Raw genomic sequence first — 19,293 nt, 5'->3', positions numbered from 1 at the left:
CCAGGCTCTGGAGCCCCGGGGGGCCGTGGAGCAGCTCGCTCTGGTCCTCCTGGTCCGGATCCTGGTGGCACGAGCGTCCTCTCAAAGTTAAACTATGGAAAAGTGCCGCCTCGCACCTGTCGCTCCCGAACCTTCCCTTCGTCTCCAACCCCTCAGATCGACACTTTCACGCTCCTCCGCGGCGACACGCCGGCGCGCACGCACGCCCACGAGCGCTCGCATTCTGATTGACAGCGAAAGTTCATGTTGGCTCCTTTTTTCTCCTTTTTTAGAGCGTCTTCGTTAAAAATGGAGTCAACGGGAGCAGCAGCAACTTTCTCACCTTCTGTTCTGGTTTTTGTCAACTTCAGTAAACAAACATGAGTGAAATCAGACCCCCCCCCCCCCCCCCCCCCCCAGGGTGATTTACATAAATAAACGCATCTAATTAAACCTGTTTGAAGGGGATTTCTCTTCTTTTCCACTTCGCTTTGGTTTCTTTACTTCAGAGCCTCCGCACAGACCTTTTATTTTTGTTCTAAATTCGTTGTAAATCCGGTTAAAATCCGCAAACTGAATTCTACAGCCTCGACATCAGCGCTGCGGAGGAGCGCGTAAACCTTCTTTATCCACCGGGAGCCGAGTGATCCCGTAAAACTCGACACATAAGACACGTCACGTGATCGTGAGGCGTTGGGATAAGTGATGAGGTTAAATCTGTTGGACTTTCTCCCCCGTTAATAGCGACTCTCTCTCTCTCTCTCTCCCTCTCTCTCTTTCTCTCTCTCTCTCTATCTCTCCCCTCCTCTTCCCTGCGCCCCCCCCCCCCCCCCCCCCCCCCCCCCTCTCTCTCTCTCTCCCTCCCTCCCGTCCAAAGCCTCCTCCGTCTCCAGCAGCATGTCCTCAGACGTGCAGCCGCGGTGCGATGAAGCGGACCGGGCGGCGCCAGCAGCCTGACAGCGGCGGAGCAGGTGAGCACAACCCCGAAAACGCGCCTCTTTCCCGGGGGGAGAGACGTGACCACGCCGGGCGACGGTTGTCGGGCACCTCGGCGTCAGGTGGAAACGCTCGTGCCCACTCAGCCGGGCCGCTCGGGGACCCCCAGAAACCCCAAATCACTCACTTCTCGGGTCGTTTTAGCGTCATGTGTGCGCGTAAAACGGCGCCAAACAGCGGGAGCCGCGTTCATTCTGCCGATTCAGCCGAATCTGCCGAAGACTTCCGAGGGAAAGTTGACAGGTCGCTGACAAACTCTTCGGTGCCTCTGGAGCCGCGAATTGGCTGGAATGTCGCCCAGAACTGGCCGGCGCGATATGCGCAACGCTGCGATCTGGCGCAGAGGTGGGACGGGAGAGGGGCGCAAAACTTTACCTCCGAATTCCCAAACTGAAGGTAATGAGCGAATCCTCGCGCGCCATCGGGATCTTCTGTCGGTCCCTCGCTGATCGCGCTCCGCCTCGTTCCGTTTAATCGCTTTTTACCGCGTCAAATCTGTCAGAAATCTGCGCTGACGGCGCCAACGCGCTTCGGATAAAGACGCCCTCTGCGTGGTTTCGGTCCCGCTCGCCTCGCGGTTACTTTTCCCCGCAGTTCTCCGCCTTCTCGCGGTTCGTATTTGCTGACAGAATCGCGTCTAATCATGCGGAGAAATGAGAAGTGCGGATCCCGGAGCAGCGGCAGCAGCGGCAGCAGCCGCGCTCCGAGGAAGGAAACGGGGTGAAAAGGAATAATAAATGGCTCCACTTGGTTCTGTTGGCCAGACTGATGAAGCGGCCTCCAAGGCAGAAAAGGCTGCGGTCTGATTGATGAGACCCGGAGGAGGCTGGAGGGCAGATTTGGCGCAGCGTCGTGCGTAAAAGCGCAACGCGAGAAACGGAGTCTCGGTCTGGAGCCGTTTTACGCGCAGAGCGGGTGCGTGAGTGAGGCTCGACGAGGACGGATCAACGTTTCCAGAAGGTAAAAGTGCTTCATGGCGCAGATTCTCTGCAATTTAGAACCCCGGGAACGAGGCTCGCTCACGGATGGTTCGAGAATCTCCGAGACGCGGCGGTTGTGATCCACCTGAGCCTCCGCGATGCTCCTCCTCGACCATTCTCTGCAGTTGGGTTTAATATTTCAGCAGCAGCTGGTGTCCCGCGCCAGGCTGCGGATCACCTGTGGCACATGCGCAAATCCCCATTTAGCGTTCTTGTTGCGGGGCGCGCGCAGAGTTTTGCTGCGTTGACCTTGATCCGGGGGTGAAGACGAGGCAGACAAAAGCTGCTGGGGTGCGCGCGGGCTTCGGATTTGCATCTGAGAAAAAAAAAGAAGCAATGAGTCGATTCCGGGAGAAGAGCCGAGCAGAGAAAGTCCACATCTGTTTATCCGGGAGGAAACGGGCCGCTGTTCTTTGTCATTCCGCTACCAACTGCCAACATTTGGGGGAAATAAACCTGCGGCCTCTCAAAACCTCCATATTTGCTTTACGAGCGCCATAAATAAGGGACGAGGCGTTCGAGTGCTCTTCAAACTTGAACGTGCCCTCAAAACTTCCCCTGAAGCAGCTGCTGTTCCTGACGTTCCTGATGTTGATGGATGAGGTTCGGATGCACTCTGGACGCGCTTCTCAGTCCTGCCGGTCCTCGGAGGGCTACAGGGGTCGGGCGAGACCGCTTCTTCCACCCTCAGATCATTAACGTTGCACCAGAGCTGCAGATGTGCGTAATCTGAGGTGTCAGATTAGAGATTACAGAGCACTGGCGCTGGTTTTAGCATGTAGGCTACTAGGCATTAGCATAAAATGGGATTTTCTCTTTATATTGGGATCTTGGCTTCCAGCCAAACGTCCTCTGGTTTTCATGCTAGGAAATGTTTCCTTGTTTCCTTTTGATGAGGGAACGGGTGTTGGATGAAGCCTCGACTGAGATTAAAAGATTCTGCGAAGCTGCTTACGTTTTTAACAAAATACTGACTGAAGCTGTCGGTTCCTGCCTTCATAAACACACAGACGCGTTCACTGACCCTGGAAGAACCAGAAATTTCTACTCTGGTCAGCTCAGGTGTGAATAGGTCCAACAGAGCCGTTTTAGATTTCAATGGATTCTGAGTCGCTGGAACGAACGGAAAGTCCTCCAGTGCCTCTCGCTAGCGATGGAGTGAGCTTAGCAACAACCCCTCAGGTCACGCGTATAGTTTAGCTTTCTCAGTTAAGCAGGTACTCGTAAAAAACTGCATTTTCCCAACAATTCCTGTGAGTTTGAAAGCATGCGTGTTAAATAAGGCAGGGTTGGTGGGTGTTTTTGACCCCCGGGGAAGCACAAGCGGAAATGTAGCTCATGTAGTCCTCCGGAAATTAGCTTTTTATACCTGTGCAAAAACGATAGCGCGGAAGAGACATTGAAAAAGGCTTAAGTTTGTCTTTAAGGCTGCTTTGGCCGTTCTGGGCTTCTGTAGAAACACATTAGCCCAACATGCTAGTACATGGAGGGGGACCCGCGTCAACATTTACGAGACTCAAAGCAAAAAAAAGCAACATTTCGATGCTATGAATCCATTTATAGGTGCGGTTTGTCCCTGAATGAAGCTAATGGAGGCTAGCGCACATTAGCGGGGCTAGCATTGTTCCGTCTGACAGCAGCTGTGTGCTGATGAGCAACCCCAGTTTAATCACTGTAGTCGTGCCACCTAGAAACCTCCTGCGGGGGCTGATGGGAACTAAAGCGTCAGGAACGGACGATAATTTGCGCCCTCGTCGATAACGAACCCACCCCCCACGTTAGGCGCCGTCACGTGATCCATATTTCATCAGGACTTATTGATTCTGGCATCCTCGGCGCTCCACTAATGAAAAATTAGTGCGTTTTATTTCTGACGGCACATAAATGCTTCTCCGGGACCAGGAGGTCTGGACATTAATTCTCTGTCTTTCCGGGGACATTCCAGTGTAAACAGCTCGGCTGTTTAAACGTCTTCACACAAACTGTTTAGATTTCTGGAAAAGCCGCGATGTTTACGCCGTCCTGTCAGCGGCTCTCAGCTCGCTTTGATTTACGTTTTAGCTGCTTTTTATTTATTTTTTTGCTGATCTCAGTGATTTTTTTTCCAGGATTTCGGTCCTGGAATTCCTGGAGGGAAGCCGTAGCGTCTTTGTTCGGCTTCCAGAAGCCTCGGGTGTTCCTCCGTCGCTCCCTTGAGTACCTTTAAGCACCAGGCAACCGTCCACTCCAAACCGCCTCCGTTCTGCCGGTTCTGTTCGTCCGAGACGTAAAAGGACATGAGTGAAATTTAAACTCCGGCGCCGCCGCGCATTCTCTCTCCTCGCCGATCGTCGCTCTGCGACGACGGCCGAGCGGAATAATCAGGCTGCTGCTTGTGGAGCCTCTGAAGTCGCCCCGGGTGACTTGTCTCCTTCTGTTGGACCACGGCCGCTAACAAGCAATTAGCTAGCAACGGGATCGCTTGGTATCTTCGAGTCGTCTTTGTTGGCGGCAGATTTTGCTGAAGCCGCCGCGTCGATGACGGGGCGTCGATGACGGGACGTCGCGTCCAGAAGCGTCTGATCGTTAATAAAAGTCCCGTTTTTCCCTCCCAGCCTGTCGGTGGGCGGAGGGTGAGTCAGCAGGTTTTAGCATGCTAGCGGGAGGCTTGTATTTGACATTAGCGCCGAACGTAGCTCTGCTAAGCTAAGATTCCAGGACGGTCCGTCGTCCATAAACCCAGATTACGATGGTGACATGTGTCCTCTGTGTTTGTTGAGGATGGGGGGGGGGGGGGGGGGGTCACAGCGGGTCGCAGACGTTCCAAAGCTAGCACAGGAAACAGGATCGCGAGGTTCTTCCACAGGATAAACACGACCGGCTTATTTAAGAGGCAGAACACTGGGAGAGAACAGCAGGCCCGAGTCATCTGAGACCCGATGTCTCCCCCCCCCCCCCCGCAGGACATCTCACCCCCCCCCCCCCGCCCAGATTTGTGGCGCTGCTTTGACATTCTCCAGGAAGATCCATGAAGCTCCGTGTAACTCGTTCCAGGTGAACGGTTTGACATTTGAAAGAAATGCCAGCCAGACGGTGAAGTGGGCACTCCACGGTAGCGCCGAGCTCCTCTGTATTCGGCGGCGGCGGGCGGCTCCGTCCTCCCCCGTGTGGTTACCGGAGTCTCGGCGGCCTCCGGTCGGGGCTTGTCAGAGCACGGGGCCTGACTGAAGCGCCGTTATTTGACTTGACAGGAACAGGACTGCCGACAGAGTCCAGAGACCTGGCCGTGTCAGCGCAGCACAAACAGACCGTGGGATGGACTCGCAGGCCGAGGCGCCGAGCGTCCCCGCCTTCACGCCGTCTGATGGCGGCCTGACAGCTTTCGCCAAAACAAAGAAAACTTGTTTGATTATGAGACGGAACTCGAGGGACCGGTGAAGGAAGAACTGTTCCAGTTTGTTGGAGCGTCTCAGTCAGGGTTGACGTCCTAAAATCAACCCCCGACTTCACGTTAGCGGACGCGCGGTGACCGCAGCGATCTACGCCAGCGCTAGCCAAAGTCAAGGAGACGCCTTCAAACACGCCAACAACATTGTCACAGGAATAACAACCATCTAAATAGACCGTGCCAAGACTTAGCCACACCCTGCTAGCTGTAGCAACTGATGCTAGCGGCAGGCTAAATGTTTGCGCTCAGCTAATATTTTCCGACTCACGTCTGTTTCCTGTTATTGATGAAAAGTCACCTCGAGTATCAGCACAAGACGTTCAAGTCGGCCGAGATGCCGACTGGCATTGTTATGCATTTAAAACCCAGCACACACACACACACACACACACACACACACACACACGCACACACGCACACACTCTTCTCAGCTGTCTGCGCCGTTTGTCAGTCAGCAGAGAACTGCCTGAGTCAAGGTCGTCCCGCTCGGTGCCGATTTTACACGCTTTTGCCGCCGATCGATGGCGCCCAACATAACTAAATCAGAGAGGTCTCAATTCCCAACCGGCCGATAATTGGAAGCTGTTAGAACCGAGGAGGATAAACAGCCGCTCCTTAAGGAACCCGTCTGATGCTCGTTTGTGCCAAACAAAAGTTATTGACCAGGCTTTGATCAGGAATGTCTTTAAGATGAGATCGCAGACCCAGGCAGGAGGAGCTAATGCTAACTGAGCTAGCCACCAGTCAAACAAAAGTCTGCGTGGTTTTCCGTAGCTTTTTCCCGACTTTTGCGGTTTATCCGTGCGGCTAGGAGAGCTACAGCGGTCAACAGATAACGAGGTCTTTGTCCCGGAGTAAAAGTTTTCAAAGTGTAAAATCAGGCTCGGATTCTGGAGCAGCTTCCTTTATTAAACCAGTCATCTCGGCAGATGAACCGGCAGCACGTTGCTATCGGAGCGATGCTATCTTTAAATTACGCCCATCGCTCGGCCATAATTAAGGTCCCCACTGACGCTTGTCTCGTCCTTCAGGTCGCGTCAGGCCCACATGAGCCATTATGGGCTCAAAGTGGCGCCCGGCCGGCGAACCGGCCGCCAACGCCAAGCACCAGAACTGTCCCGATTATAATCGGTGCAGATTAATTACAGCGAGGATCCGGTCCGGCGTCGCTGATCGGAATGGATCCGGAGAGAATGGAATCCCCGTTTCTCCTCTTTGAGTTAATTGCGAATGGCGGCGTCACTTGTCACGCCGCCACTAGCCCCTCCAGGGCCCCTCGTCCAATTATCTGTTGCCTGGTGATTTATTTGGTTACCTCTCTCCGTCCCTGCGCTAGCACCCCCCCCCCCTTCACCCCCCCAGGGCTCGGTAACGACGCTGCCATTGACTCGGGATCCGATCCACCAGACAGATCCACAACTCTGAGTAAACAGAGTTACAAATGTCGCTGAGACGAGCCGCTAACACGGTAAACAACCCCCCCCCCCCCCACCCCCACCCCCCGACGCGTGGGAGTGCGGCTGAACCGTGAGAGGCGGCGGCCTCATGGACATATTGCTCCATCCATCTGCTTGTCAGCGCCGTTGACAGGCTGTCTGGCTGCTCCGGTTCTGCCACCCCGACCTCCCCCGACCCTCCTCCGTCCAGACTGACAGCTGGAGACGCCCCTCGATCCTGGAGCGCCGCTCCGCATCCGCCCGCCCGCCGCCGCTCTGCTTAGCCGCATTTACATCCGAGGACCGGTGACCCCAGTCGGCGTGCACCGGATGATGAGGGGAAAGTCCGCGGTCGGCCGTCTCGGCGCCGTTCCTGTCAGTCTCCGGTCTGTCTCGGAGCAGCCGTGCGTTGCCTCGCGCCATCACTGAGATGGTCCCCGTCTGCCCCCCCCCATCGTCTTGTAGCTCCCTGCCGTGATTTAATTGCGAGCTGTCTCGTGTTCCACGGAAAGGCCGATGTCTTCTGGACCGACTCTGATGAGATGATTTTTATTGGGGGAAAAGCTAAAATGATGAAGTCCAGATAGCGTGTTGGCGTTAGCTAAAGCAGTTCCTCTGTACCTGCTAGCATCTGTTAGCAGGATGAGACTAAACTCTCCAGGTGGGAGAGTTTGGTGTGGATTTAGGAATTTGAGGGTGAGTCTCGGGGTTCGGGAAGTGGAACCCGTCCTCGTTTGCATCTTTAATTCCCGGATATGTTTTCCGTATATTGGCATTAAAGTTTAAACCCTCTCATGTTCCGGCTCCAGAACAGCATTCCGCCCCCGTGTTTCTGGGATCCCCTCGGAGAGAAGTGGGCCGCGGAGCCGTAATTCTCTGCATCTTTGATCCGCTGATAGAAGCGCACAAACAGCTGATGGAAATTCGATTAAACATCTGGGCCTGCGGTGATTTGTGGGCCGCGGCGGCGTGACGTCTCCCAGAAAGACGGGATGTGTAATGAGAGCAGAATTAATGCGGCGGCGTTGACAAAGTGTTGGCGGATCGGGCCGCTCCGTCCTGCAGGCGCGGGCCCGGAATGACAGCGCATCCATCTTGGGAAGGCTCCGTTCTCCCTGCGCTCTGCTAGCAGCTTCTGTTAGCAGCTCCTGAAGCTGCAGGTCCCCCCCCCCCGGAACATGATGGACCAGGTGTAACTCGCGCAAGTCAATCAATTTCCAATTAAGCCAGGATGCTCCGTCCTACATGATTCCCTTTATTAGCGGATGGTTAATCTCTGCTTACAGCAGGTGTGATTCACCTGTGCACCCTGGAAAATGTCAGCGCTCCTGCAAATGAAGACAGTTTTTTTCCTTGTTTTTCTTTTTTTCTTTTTTTTTTTCGGCAGCAGCTCCGCGGGATAACGTAGAGGTTTTCCCTCTAATTTAATTACTCCTCCTGGATCCGTGATGGCGGGCGATATCTGGGCATCGCCCCACTGAACGCCAGCTTAACTGGGTTTAGCTGGGCGGCGGCGTGCACAGGTGAGGCTGCTGTGCTCCGATTGGACGACGCACTCGTCCGTCTCTTCCTGATCGGCTCCGGAAAACTGTAGTTACTGTTAAACTCCCCGTCTGTCATATTTTCCTGGTCTGGAGTGTGTGTGTGTGTGTGTGTGTGTGTGTGTGTGTGTGTGCTGAGGAAGTGTTGGCTGTTGACTCGATCGATGAAGGTCCAGACTCATTTTCAACGATGTCCCGGGGTTAAAAAAGAGAAAAACGACCTTTGCCTGACAGCCGGGGAAACGATGACATCATCGCATTGTTTTGAAATGGAGGGCCCGTCAGTGCGAGGGGCCCCGCTGTCCGCCGGATGATTTGTGGGCGCCATTATTCCCTGGAAGCGCCGCGTCTCAGCCCATGACGGCGAGAGGAAGGTCAGAGCTTCGGAAACGCGACCCCTCTCGCAAGTTTCCTTGTGAATTCCGAAGTCCGCTCCTCTTCTCCTTCCTGACCCGGTTCAGCTCCAATTCATCATGAAACCGCCGGAATCCGAGAGGCAGCAAAACCCGCCCACTTCACCAAAAACGCCTCCGCCGTCGCAACTGGCCGCCGCCCCCGATGCCGGACGCTCGTTAGCGGCGCCACGGGCGGCTCCCGCCCTTTAAAGCGTCCCCCACCGCCAAAAACGCGGGGATTCCGACACATTTGGATGAAAGCGCGGCGGCACAATAACCCGGTCAAATGTGAGGAGTTATCAGCCGAGCACAGCAGCCACGGAGCCCCTTCAACGTTCCCGCCTTCCGCACCTGAGCCGCGGATTTCCACCACAATGCAGCGCCGCTCTGCCGCGCGGAGATAAACCTCCACGCTCAGAACGGATAAATAAATCACACCAGTCGGGGCCTTGGAGCTGGAGTCAGAGCGCCGGAGCGGGCGGCCGAGGTCGGCTCGGGAATAGCTGCTGACGCGGGAGAGCCGCGCTAGCTAAAGCAGCGCTAGCTCGGTAACTTCGCTAAAGGAGAAAAACCCCTGTAACCTTTTAAAAACGTTCATTTTGATGAACGGACGCCCCGACGCCGTCGCTCAGCCGCCCCCTAATTAGCCGGACGAGCCTTCGGAGATCGCCTGACTGAACCCTCGCGCAGGCGGGCTGCACCAGGAATATCGATTTTCCCTGATTGCCATCATCCCGGCGATTTCCCTCCGCCGGGGCTGAAAGCAGCAAACCTGAGACCATTTTGAGGAGATGTCGTAAATTCCCCGACAGTTAGATCTGACTCAGGATTTCCATTTGAAGAGCCGCTATTACATCAGATCTATACTTTCTGTAAAAGCTCCCCTTAATCCTCCTGCAGGATTATGGTGATAAAACTAATTATACCCGCCGGCTGCCCGGAACTAACGGCCGGCGGAGCGCCGCGGCGTGCTGGTTAGTGGTTTAGCACTATTACCTCACATGGGTTCCATCCCCAGTTACCAACGTCTCTGGGTCGGGGCCCGGGGCCACAGCGGTTCCTCTGCTGCGCCTTAAATAATCCACCATGATAATAATCCAGCCTTGTGCTAATTTATCCAACGTGTGCATCTCTTTGATCTGGGTTCTTTGCCTGTTTTTGTCATCGTCTCAAATCGGCTGAGGTAGCTAGCGCGCCCTTCCGACTTTAGCCTAACATGAGGCCATCTTGCTGGGAGGGGCTGGGGGGGGGTCAGGGTGCTGCTTGGCTGGGAAACAAGAGGGACGGCTATGTTGGGAGCAGCTAAGCTAAGATAACTTCATCGGATGCCGCTGGTTTAGGCGGCGAGGCAGAGAACAGACGGAAATCTGACATTAGCTTAAAAAAAAAGATTGTCGGTGTCATCCGGACTCATCCGTGGTGGACTGAAAACATCGTAAAATCCTCCGCGCGGGCCAGAAGAATCCTTGGCTTCTCCGGAGGAAGGCAGACGGCAGAGCAAACAGCCAAGTAAGCGCTCCGCTCCAATAATGCCAGCCGGCTGCCCCGAGGTTAAACAGATCCACTAATCACTCCCGTTGTTTGGTTTGGGCTTTGAACTCATCGGGGCTGAGCCCGCCGACCATAGACGGCTGAGGTTCTGCAGATCAGCGACGCGAGCCGCGGCTAAAGATCCGCCTGCGGGTGCAGAAGCATCCACGTTCACACATGCTCGTTTCTGCTCTTTATTAGCGCCGGCTAGCAGCGGATAGCGACCCGGCGCTGAGATTGGTGAGGACGTTGGGGGGGAACCTGCGAGCGCTGATGCCGGTCACAGAACTTCCGAAAACCCCAAAGTTCTCCTGTCGTTCGTCTTTAGGAAACTTTTAATGCCACGAGAACATTTATCGCCCACAATAATCAACCTTGTGAGCGAGGAATGGTTTTTAAAACGCCCCCCGAGGAGCGTGATGGCTTCACAGATGCTACGTTGCTACTTCACAGCCTTTATTGCTGACTGATGAACAGTGGAACGAAGGAGGTCCTGCCCGCCCACCCCCGCCCCCCCAGTCCCACAGAGGCTGCCAATCTACTGAACATTCACCAAAATTGAAAGTGAGCGATCAGAAACAGGAAGCAGCTGCGATCAAGCAACATTTAGCAGCCGCGTCATCAATCAGGCAGGAAAATCAGCCGCCGAGTCGCCGGAACGCCGCATAAATCTGAAGGATTTGGGATCAGACAAGACGGGGACTAACGACGAGGAGGTTTAATGAGCTAAAGCGGCACATTTAACGACCGGAGGGATAAAAACAGGCAAATAAAAAAGGTTATCGTCTGCATAAAGTTTCAGATGGGGAGTCACAACGTCAGAAGCTAACGTGAAATGACTCAATATTTCTAAAATAACGTTAGTCCGGCCCCCTCACCTCTACCTGGACACCGTCTTCCCCTCACTTTTCCCCCAGCCGCCGTCTCGACCGCCTGTTTCGGCGCCGCAGCAGCGCGTAAAAGGAGCCAGACGGGCGTTTTTTGACAAGGTCGAAGCCGCGATTCCTCAACCTCAGAACCTCAGCGGAGCGAAGGAGCTTAATTCCCTTCGCTCCATCTTCAGAGATCAGACACATCAGGACTTTATGGTCCGTGTCCTGGCCGAGGCGTCGGAGCGTCGCCGGCTGCTACCGCTCGGTGGCGGTGACAGTGTTCCGTGCAGGTCAGTCACTGCTCAACAGCGCGTCCTCCCCCGAGGCTGAGATGATTCTTGGGAGATTAAGGTGATGGAGTGTGGATAACAACAGCGGTTTCAGGGAAACACACACACACACACTCCTCTGAAACACACACACACACACTCCTCTGAAACACACACACACGCTCGGCCCAGCAGAGAAAACTCGTTTCAGTTCGTCCCGCCCTACCGGAACCATTAGCATGTACCGGTGCTGCAGTTATAGCCCCGCCCCCAAACCCAAAGTCCCCATAAGTACAGCACAACTCCAAACAGGAAGTTCCTCCAGGATCCACCCATGTCCTAATAACGACCCAAAACTGGAATTTCATGCATCGTGAAGGGTCGTGCGGGCGTTCCCATCGCTATCTCTCCATCCCATCAGCTATCCCACGCCGGGCGCCGATTCCTCCACCTGTGATTAGTCACAGCAACACCTGGCGTACGTGCGCCGGAGGTTATCGCGCACCTTCGCCGGCACAGAGCGGGTTTAGTAAACACGGCGGCTTCGCTATCTGTCCATCAGCAGCCTCTTCATTTCCGTCATCACCCTCGGCTCCGGACGGTCCTGCTGCAGAGGACGCGAGCCAGGACCGGGACACGTGCAAGGCTGCTCCCAACGGCGAGTTTTTAGCCTTTTCCAAAGGTTTCTTTTTCTTCTTCGACTTAAACCCGAGGCCTTTATCTGGTCACGTGAGAGTGTGGTAACTTTAGCTCGTGTGTTGGACTCTCTGGGGGGGTCAGATTCAGGTGGCCTCTACCCTTGGAACCTGCCGTCTTCTGCTCATCCAGAACTAGCGTGGAACTACGTTGAACTAGGCGGTCGATGCCTCCTCCAGTCAATATTCAGCAGCCAATTAGCTTCTGAGCTGTCGCGCGCATCAGAAGTTTGATCCCACTCTTAACTAATGAGATCTGGGCTCATTAGCTAAGCTACCTTTAGCACGTGAGGCAGTCGAGCTGTGGACGTTCCCTGGAAAAGTCACATCGCCAGAGGTAATGAAGCTTGCTAGCATTTCATTAGCTTATTTTTTTGCTACGTTCGGAGAGCTGACGAATGTGATTAATAGCAACTGATTCTGGGTCGACCCGCCGTTGAGGGACTGGGGACGTAGCCGACCCGCAGCGTTGCCAAGTTGCCAACTTTTCCACGTGACCCGACAGCGAAGTGATATAGATACTGGTTATACTGGAATGGTCGGTTCGGGAAGCTGAGCTGGAGATGCTAGGTTGATTTCCCGTAACAGTGAAACTTCCCTCTATGCAGAGATATTCCAAATTAGCCGTCCTCCATTAGCGGTAGCTCACCCTCCTTCCCTCTCCTCTCCCCCCACAGTGGTCATGGCCCTTCCCAGCGACGTTCCGGCTCTTTCGTCAACTCGCTGCATCCTCTTCTCCGATAAAACGCCTCTCTGCTGCCACATTGAACGGAAAAGCCGAGAATATGCCGACCAAGTGTGAGGAATCCCGACGGAGCGTGTAACGGCAGCTGTGAGTACCAACACGCCGACACCGGGAGCTCTGCCGAATCATCCCGGCGAGCACGTGCCAGTCGCACATTTACATCCGTTACCCCTCCGACACACGCTCGGACTCCGGCGCTCCTGGTGAATTTCAATCCACCTATAAAATTGCGACGGGCAGAAATTTATGCACACATAAATCACATATTTACATACGGCGCTCTCCCCCTAAAGCCCGGCCACTTCGGCCGCATTAATGATTTCAAATGTATTCCTCACGCATACGGAATGTTCTCGCTTCAAGGAATCGCCGACTGGTGTTCCCACTTAAGAAACCCTTTGTTGAAACTGTTGCGTTCCCGAAGTGGCGCCGCGGCGAGCGCGCTGGGCCCCGTCGGAGCGGCCTTCCGACAGCTGATGGAAAAGTAGCGTGTGAAGCGGGCCGATGTGGGCAGCTGGGTGGGGGGGGGGGTAGAGGGAGCGCTGTTGGGGGGGGGGGGGATTTAAACGCCTGAGGTAAGTAATCAATCAAGGAAAAGCAGCAGCTGGAAGACAGGAAGGTGCGTTTGTGGGTCGGGTGATAGAATCCGGAGCGTCGCGAGCCGGAATCTCCCCCAACGTCCGCTATGTTAGCATTTTTACCCCAAACTCTCAAATGTTTGTCGACCTTCTCTGTTAAAACACGGCAACAGCTCCTCCTCAGGTGGCGCCTGACGTGCGCGGCAACGTGCGCGCACTTGATTTCAACAACTTCCTCTTACGGCGCGAGCGCACGCGGCTGTTATCAACAGACGTGGCATCATCTCACACACACACACACACACACACACACACACACACACACTTTACTGAATGTTTCTATCCAACAGTTCTGGTAAGAGCCCCACTCCCCCCCCCCACTCCCCCACCCCCCCCCCCCCCCCTCCCCCACCCCCCCATCACAGCGATGCTCTCCAGACCCAAATCTCAAATGGAGTTGCTTTCATTTCGCTTCACGCCGGCGTGCGACCGGGCGCCTGCATTTTGCATTTAACTACATTCCTGAGCCTCTCATTTGCATCACGGCTTCCGTGTCCTTGTGCACGTGTTCCAGAGAGATTGGGTGTGTGTGTGTGTGTGTGTGTGTGTGTGTGTGTGTGTGTGTGTGTGTGTGTGTGTGTGTGTCCAACCAAAACCCAGGCAAATTTAAACCAGAGTCAACCTTTGAGGACATGAGCAGTCACACCCATTAGGGAAACTGCCCACAACACACACACACACACACACACACACACACACACCCACAAACACACACACACACACACCTCTATTCACCAGAGGACCCACATGCTTGCCCAGATTGTCAGGGATACACGTGCTGCATATGTACATAAGTTGGCGGCTAATAGATATGCAACACATTGCTAGTGGCCGTCTATTAGCCGCGCGTGTCGCTGGGAGCGTCAAATATGCATGAGGGAGCGCAGGTACATATCTCGTAATCCTTCAGGTAATTAATAGTCATTTTCCAGGGTCGGGGGTGGGGGTGGGGGTGGGGGGGGCGGCGCCTGCTGCCCCCACACGTCCAGCTGTTAGCTTCCTCTCCACTTAACTGTGGAACATTTAAATCACACTGGAGTTTTTGCGGTCGCTCCTACAGATGTTCTCGCCTCCGGTCAGGCATCGATTGAAACGTTTGGGTCGGATTGAGGGGTGGGGGGGGGGGGGGCGGGCGAGGGGGGGTTGCTGTTCACGGGCGTTCTGGTCCGTGGGGGAAACGGTATTGATTGCACTTAAAGTGACAAGATTGAGGAGGCCCGCGTGGACGCGTTCTCCCCATCGCCGCCAACAGACAACATGGATTGATCTCTGTGATCATGAACGTCCCGAGACCCATGAATCAGCCGTCCACGCTCTGCCTGCCGGAAAATAAGTCAGCAGGTTTTCATAGCGCGTCGGTAATGGACGGACCGATGGGCTGTTTGATGGAGGAGGACAAGTAAATAGTGCGGTAATGAATGGGCCTCGCGCACATCATGGCGAGCTGAAAGGCCCTCGCCGCTCCGGCCTGTAAAACACGCCGAGGTGCGTTTGAGGGGCGGGCGGGCAGCGAGCCAGGCCGGTTCGGGCCTCTGCTGCCATTCGCCGCGCATAATTCACCAGCACGGCGTGAAGCTGATGCGGCCGCTCTCCCCTCTCCGATGGCCATCCATCAGGTAAAATTGCTTTCTTCTCACATTAGCCTGTCAACAAGAAATAACAAATGTGGCCAAGTGGAGCAACACATGATTACAGGGTAATAATGCCCCGAGGTCGGCGGTGGGGGTGGGGGGGTCTGTGACCTCATTCTGAGTGGCAAGTGAAGTCGCCTTGGATGACAAGTCACCAGAGAGCAGCTCATCCTCCCCCCTGACAGGCGTTGAGTGCTCGGTAATGTCTTTTTTAAAGATTGGAACTGCCCTCGCGGAGGAGGGGGAGGAGTCGGGGGAGGAGTCGGGGGAGGGGGGTCAGGAGGGGCGGCCTTCCTGAGGGATTCCGCAGAAGAACGTGGGGGCACAAGTGTGGTAAATGTGTGTCGGGGGTGATACGGTTGAACCGGATGAGCCTTTGCGAGGTTCTGTGCAAGCTAGCGCACGCTAGCGCACGCTAGCGCACGCTAGCACGTGCTCCTGTGGCAGGACAGCGCTCCGGCACTTTAATGAATGAGGCGCTCGGAGAGAACGGCGCTCCCGGGAAAAACGGGGATTCACTGTCACCGCTGAAGAAGGGATCTCAACAGCAGCTGGTCCCTCCGCACAGGCCGGAGCCGGGAGGCTCGGCCGGGGAGTGATCGCTCCTCCACCGTCACCTGTGGTCACGAGCGGTGGGCGGAGCCTAAAGAGACAGATGTGTCTCCCAGGGAGGCGGGGTAAACCCACCCATCGTGAGAGCAGCCGCCGCCGCTGATTCCAGATGTTTTTCTTGATTGAAGCTTTCATCGGAACGAAATGCCGAAAACGTCAAGCTAGCTCATTGTGCCGACGTCCGCGTTTGCTGCGCGAGCGGAACAGCTGGCTCGGAGGCGCCTGTGACGAGTTAGAGCTGACAGCCGACGCCGCTGTGCCTCCGCTGACGCCGCTTCCTTGGACATTTATCCCAATCGCATGCAAATATATTCCCACTGCGACTTTGTTACCGTTTACAAATTCAAACAGCGCCGAAAGTCTTCCAGCCGTGTGGTATTAGCGGTGGCCGGCTAGCTATCCCAACGCGTAGCGTCGTATCGTCAACGCACATGCAGCCGCCTGTGCCAAACCCTGCACGGGTCATTTCCTCTTCCTGCCTTTAATTAGCTTGTAAATGTCACCTTAAGAACATTTTCTGCGTCCACGCGTAGCTGGAAGGACCGACGCTCATTTTCCGTCACGTGTCGACAAAGACGACACAAACGGCTCAAAGACAAACCGGCATCCCTTACTTCCCGACCACCATTCTGCCCGAAACGGCCGCGGGGAGAGACGCGCCGTCCTGGCAACCGCCAATTAAGGCCACGCATCCGTCGCACGAGGGCCGTTGCTTAATCAAAGCTCGGAGGAATAATGAACCAAAGTAAACAGTAATTACTAAAAGTGGGACATTGATCCCAGCTCCATCTCTGATTGGCCTCCTGGGGCCTCCGGACGGGGGGACGTCCCCAAATATCCACTTGATGGAGCACGTGATCCGACAGCGACGGCGGAAAATCCATCTGCCTTACACGATTTAGATGGACGACCAACGCGCGTTGACCATTTGTCCTGCAGGGAGTCTCTCAGCGAGTGTATTATTCACGCCGTATGGATCGTCCCTCCGTATAGAGACGGGCGAGCGCGGCGGGACGTGACCACGCAAGCCACCGGAACATCAAGGAGATCAGCCCGGCGTTGAGCGTCTCTGATGAGTAGAAAATGGACCGGGGACGCAGTTCGACTCTGGCGTCAACAGTGAGAGGTCAATAAGAATGTTAATGACGGTGTGTGTGTGTGTGTGTGTGCGTGTGTGTGTGTGTGTGTGAGATCATATTAAGATGAGATTACCCTCTACAGAAAACTGTTTGACCTTTTTTTCCTTACATTTATGCGACAGCTGTCATCTGGAGTAGGAGCGTGATGCTACAAATGACCCGCGGATCGAATAAATATTTATCGTTCGGATTTAAAGCGTCGGTCGCGCCCAGATGAACACAAACGGCGCGTTGACCCGCAGTTGTGAAGGCCACAGCTGTTGATAGAAGCAATTTTCAGTTGCAGCCGAAGCTGCGGGAGGCAGGTTTCGCATAAGTTGGCACAAAAGTTGACGTTAGCAGTGCACCGCTCCGCTGACGCTGGCGAAGACTCCATGAGGGCAGACAAATGAGAAAAAGAGAAAACCCGTCCCACATTTGATACCTGTCAACCTCTGCGAAACTGCAAAGAAAACAAACATCGTAGCATCATGCTAATCATAGCAGCGCGGCGTTTCTGTTGACAAAGTGCCAACGACAGTTATTGTTTGCTGCAGCTCGTTACCATTCATTAGCCATTATCATCAGAACGCACATCTCCACAGAAGCTCTACATTACCCATAATCCCCATTTACAAGCCGGCCTCGCGTTCCATCCACTCAGCGTTTTTAGACGTTAACATTTACGTCCGCTGCGGGTTATAGCCGGAGCGGTGCCGGCGAAAAATGTCATTTTCTGCCTGACTTCTCCTTCGGTGGAGGCAGTAACTATAAAGAAATGAGCGTGTGGGCCACCTGCGCGCGGTGTCCGCCGTTATTTGTTGTAAAATCGGGAGCAGGTGCTCTAAGAAAACACCTTCCTCTATAAAATCACAGGGAATTCCGATCTGCTTTTAGAAGCAATACAAGCGGGATTATTGGCGGCTTCTGCAGCCACACGGGCCCTTAAAGCTCAGGTATTAGCGTGTCCGATGCGTAACCCGTGCGCAGGTCTCCGAGCTGGATTTTCAGGAGATTGGATTTTACGTACTGTGGCGCACCTGCGATCACTTTTATATCATCGTGCCCTTTTCGGTTTAATTCGATTTTTACTTGGATGTTCTGGTGGTGGAGTGAAAGAAGGGTCACGATAAGGTTGTAGCATCAGCTCTTTCCACAACCTTTTCATTTGATCTACGATCTGTGTCCAATAAATGTGTACTAGCGTACCACCAGAGGGCCGAGAACCTCAGTTTGGAGGCGGATATTTTAATCGTTGGTTCTAATTTTAGATATTTCAATCCCACAAAGGAGGAAACCAAATGTTTTGTTGACCGTTGTTGAAGTAGTGAGAAGCACCTTAGATTCCCAACAGAGGGAACACGGCGATGTGTTCCAGGGTCACATCTGGCTGTTTCTGGCATCCACAAATTCATCCATCTGAACCATCTGAGGCCTCTAAAGGGCTGAGAGGAAACATCAGTGACACGGATTTGGAAGCTTTTTTTTCTCCGCGCCAGATTAACGCTTTGACATGAATACGGCCCCGAGGAGAGCGTCAGCTGGCCGCGCCGCGGCCGCGACGGTCAATTTCACCAGCGCGCTGCGAGAGCTTCGATTGGCCACATCAATAGCTCGCAGTAATTTCTGAGCGGAGTAGAAGAAAGAGGAGTTAGCGGGGAGTCAGAGGAGGCCACTTCTGTCCCCAAGAAAATGCTCCACTGCTCCTGGTTCAGCGAGCGGATTATTCCCGACACGGCGGCGGCGGCGGCGGCAAACTGCCAGGGGGTGATTTTTGAGAGAACCCCCCCCCCAACCCCCCCCACCACCACCACCATGGCTGGACAGTAAACAGCGCTGCATTGATGCGCAACATCGTAGACTCAGTCGGACAGATAAGCCACCGAGAAGCTGGTGGGCGTCGCTTTGGGGACGTTATCTGCCAATCGGTGGGCTTGAATCACGCCACGATCCGAGAGGACGGATAACGCATCACACAGTAGCATGTGTTGCTAGCGCAGCAGTAGATTGTCATTAAGATACGGCGGGCGTGTCCAATCAGGGGGCTAGCATATCGTATCCATATAAACTAATCAATACGTTAGACGGATGATGATTACGACAGCTGGAGAAAATGAAGAGCTGATCAATCAAGAGCAGCGAGTTCTCGCTAAGAAAGTGAGCGGGAAGCTAAATCACCTCGCTTTCATGTTTCATTAGGAGAAACTCCGTTATCCTGCACATAAACCGCGGCGCCGCCTCATTTGCATGCAGGCGCTCGCGCGTCTCGCCGCACATTTACCTCCGGAGGACGCGGCGCTCGCTCGCAACCCGCCGGCTCGCCTGTTAGCGAGATTTAGCATATCTCCGGGTGTCCAGCATTGATTGGAGGTGAATCCCGGCAGAGTCGAGTAAATGAAATGTCAACATCTATGTGACACCTGAAAACG

The 19,293-nt window shown here is 54.5% G+C and overlaps 1 protein-coding gene across 5 annotated transcripts in view; it reads left to right on the top strand.

Annotated features, from left to right (window-relative positions):
* Positions 1-843: 843 nt before the first annotated feature.
* Positions 844-19,293, top strand: part of chrm2a (cholinergic receptor, muscarinic 2a) — a 33,865-nt gene continuing 15,415 nt past the window's right edge. Inside the window, exons 1-2 of one of the 5 annotated variants that reach the window (XM_011613284.2) lie at positions 844-950; positions 12,798-12,952. The gene's annotated coding sequence lies outside the window, so the exon portion shown is untranslated. Of the gene's footprint in view, positions 951-1,351; positions 1,372-1,914; positions 1,936-12,152; positions 12,458-12,797; positions 12,953-19,293 lie in introns of those variants that run through there. The other 4 variants (XM_029825329.1, XM_029825328.1, XM_011613283.2 and 1 more) reach the window with 4 other exon arrangements.

Source organism: Takifugu rubripes, chromosome 18 (assembly GCF_901000725.2).
Source record: "Takifugu rubripes chromosome 18, fTakRub1.2, whole genome shotgun sequence".
Taxonomy (NCBI): domain Eukaryota; kingdom Metazoa; phylum Chordata; class Actinopteri; order Tetraodontiformes; family Tetraodontidae; genus Takifugu; species Takifugu rubripes.
Note: the sequence above shows the minus strand (reverse complement) of the source record. Positions and strands in the feature narration are given on the sequence as shown.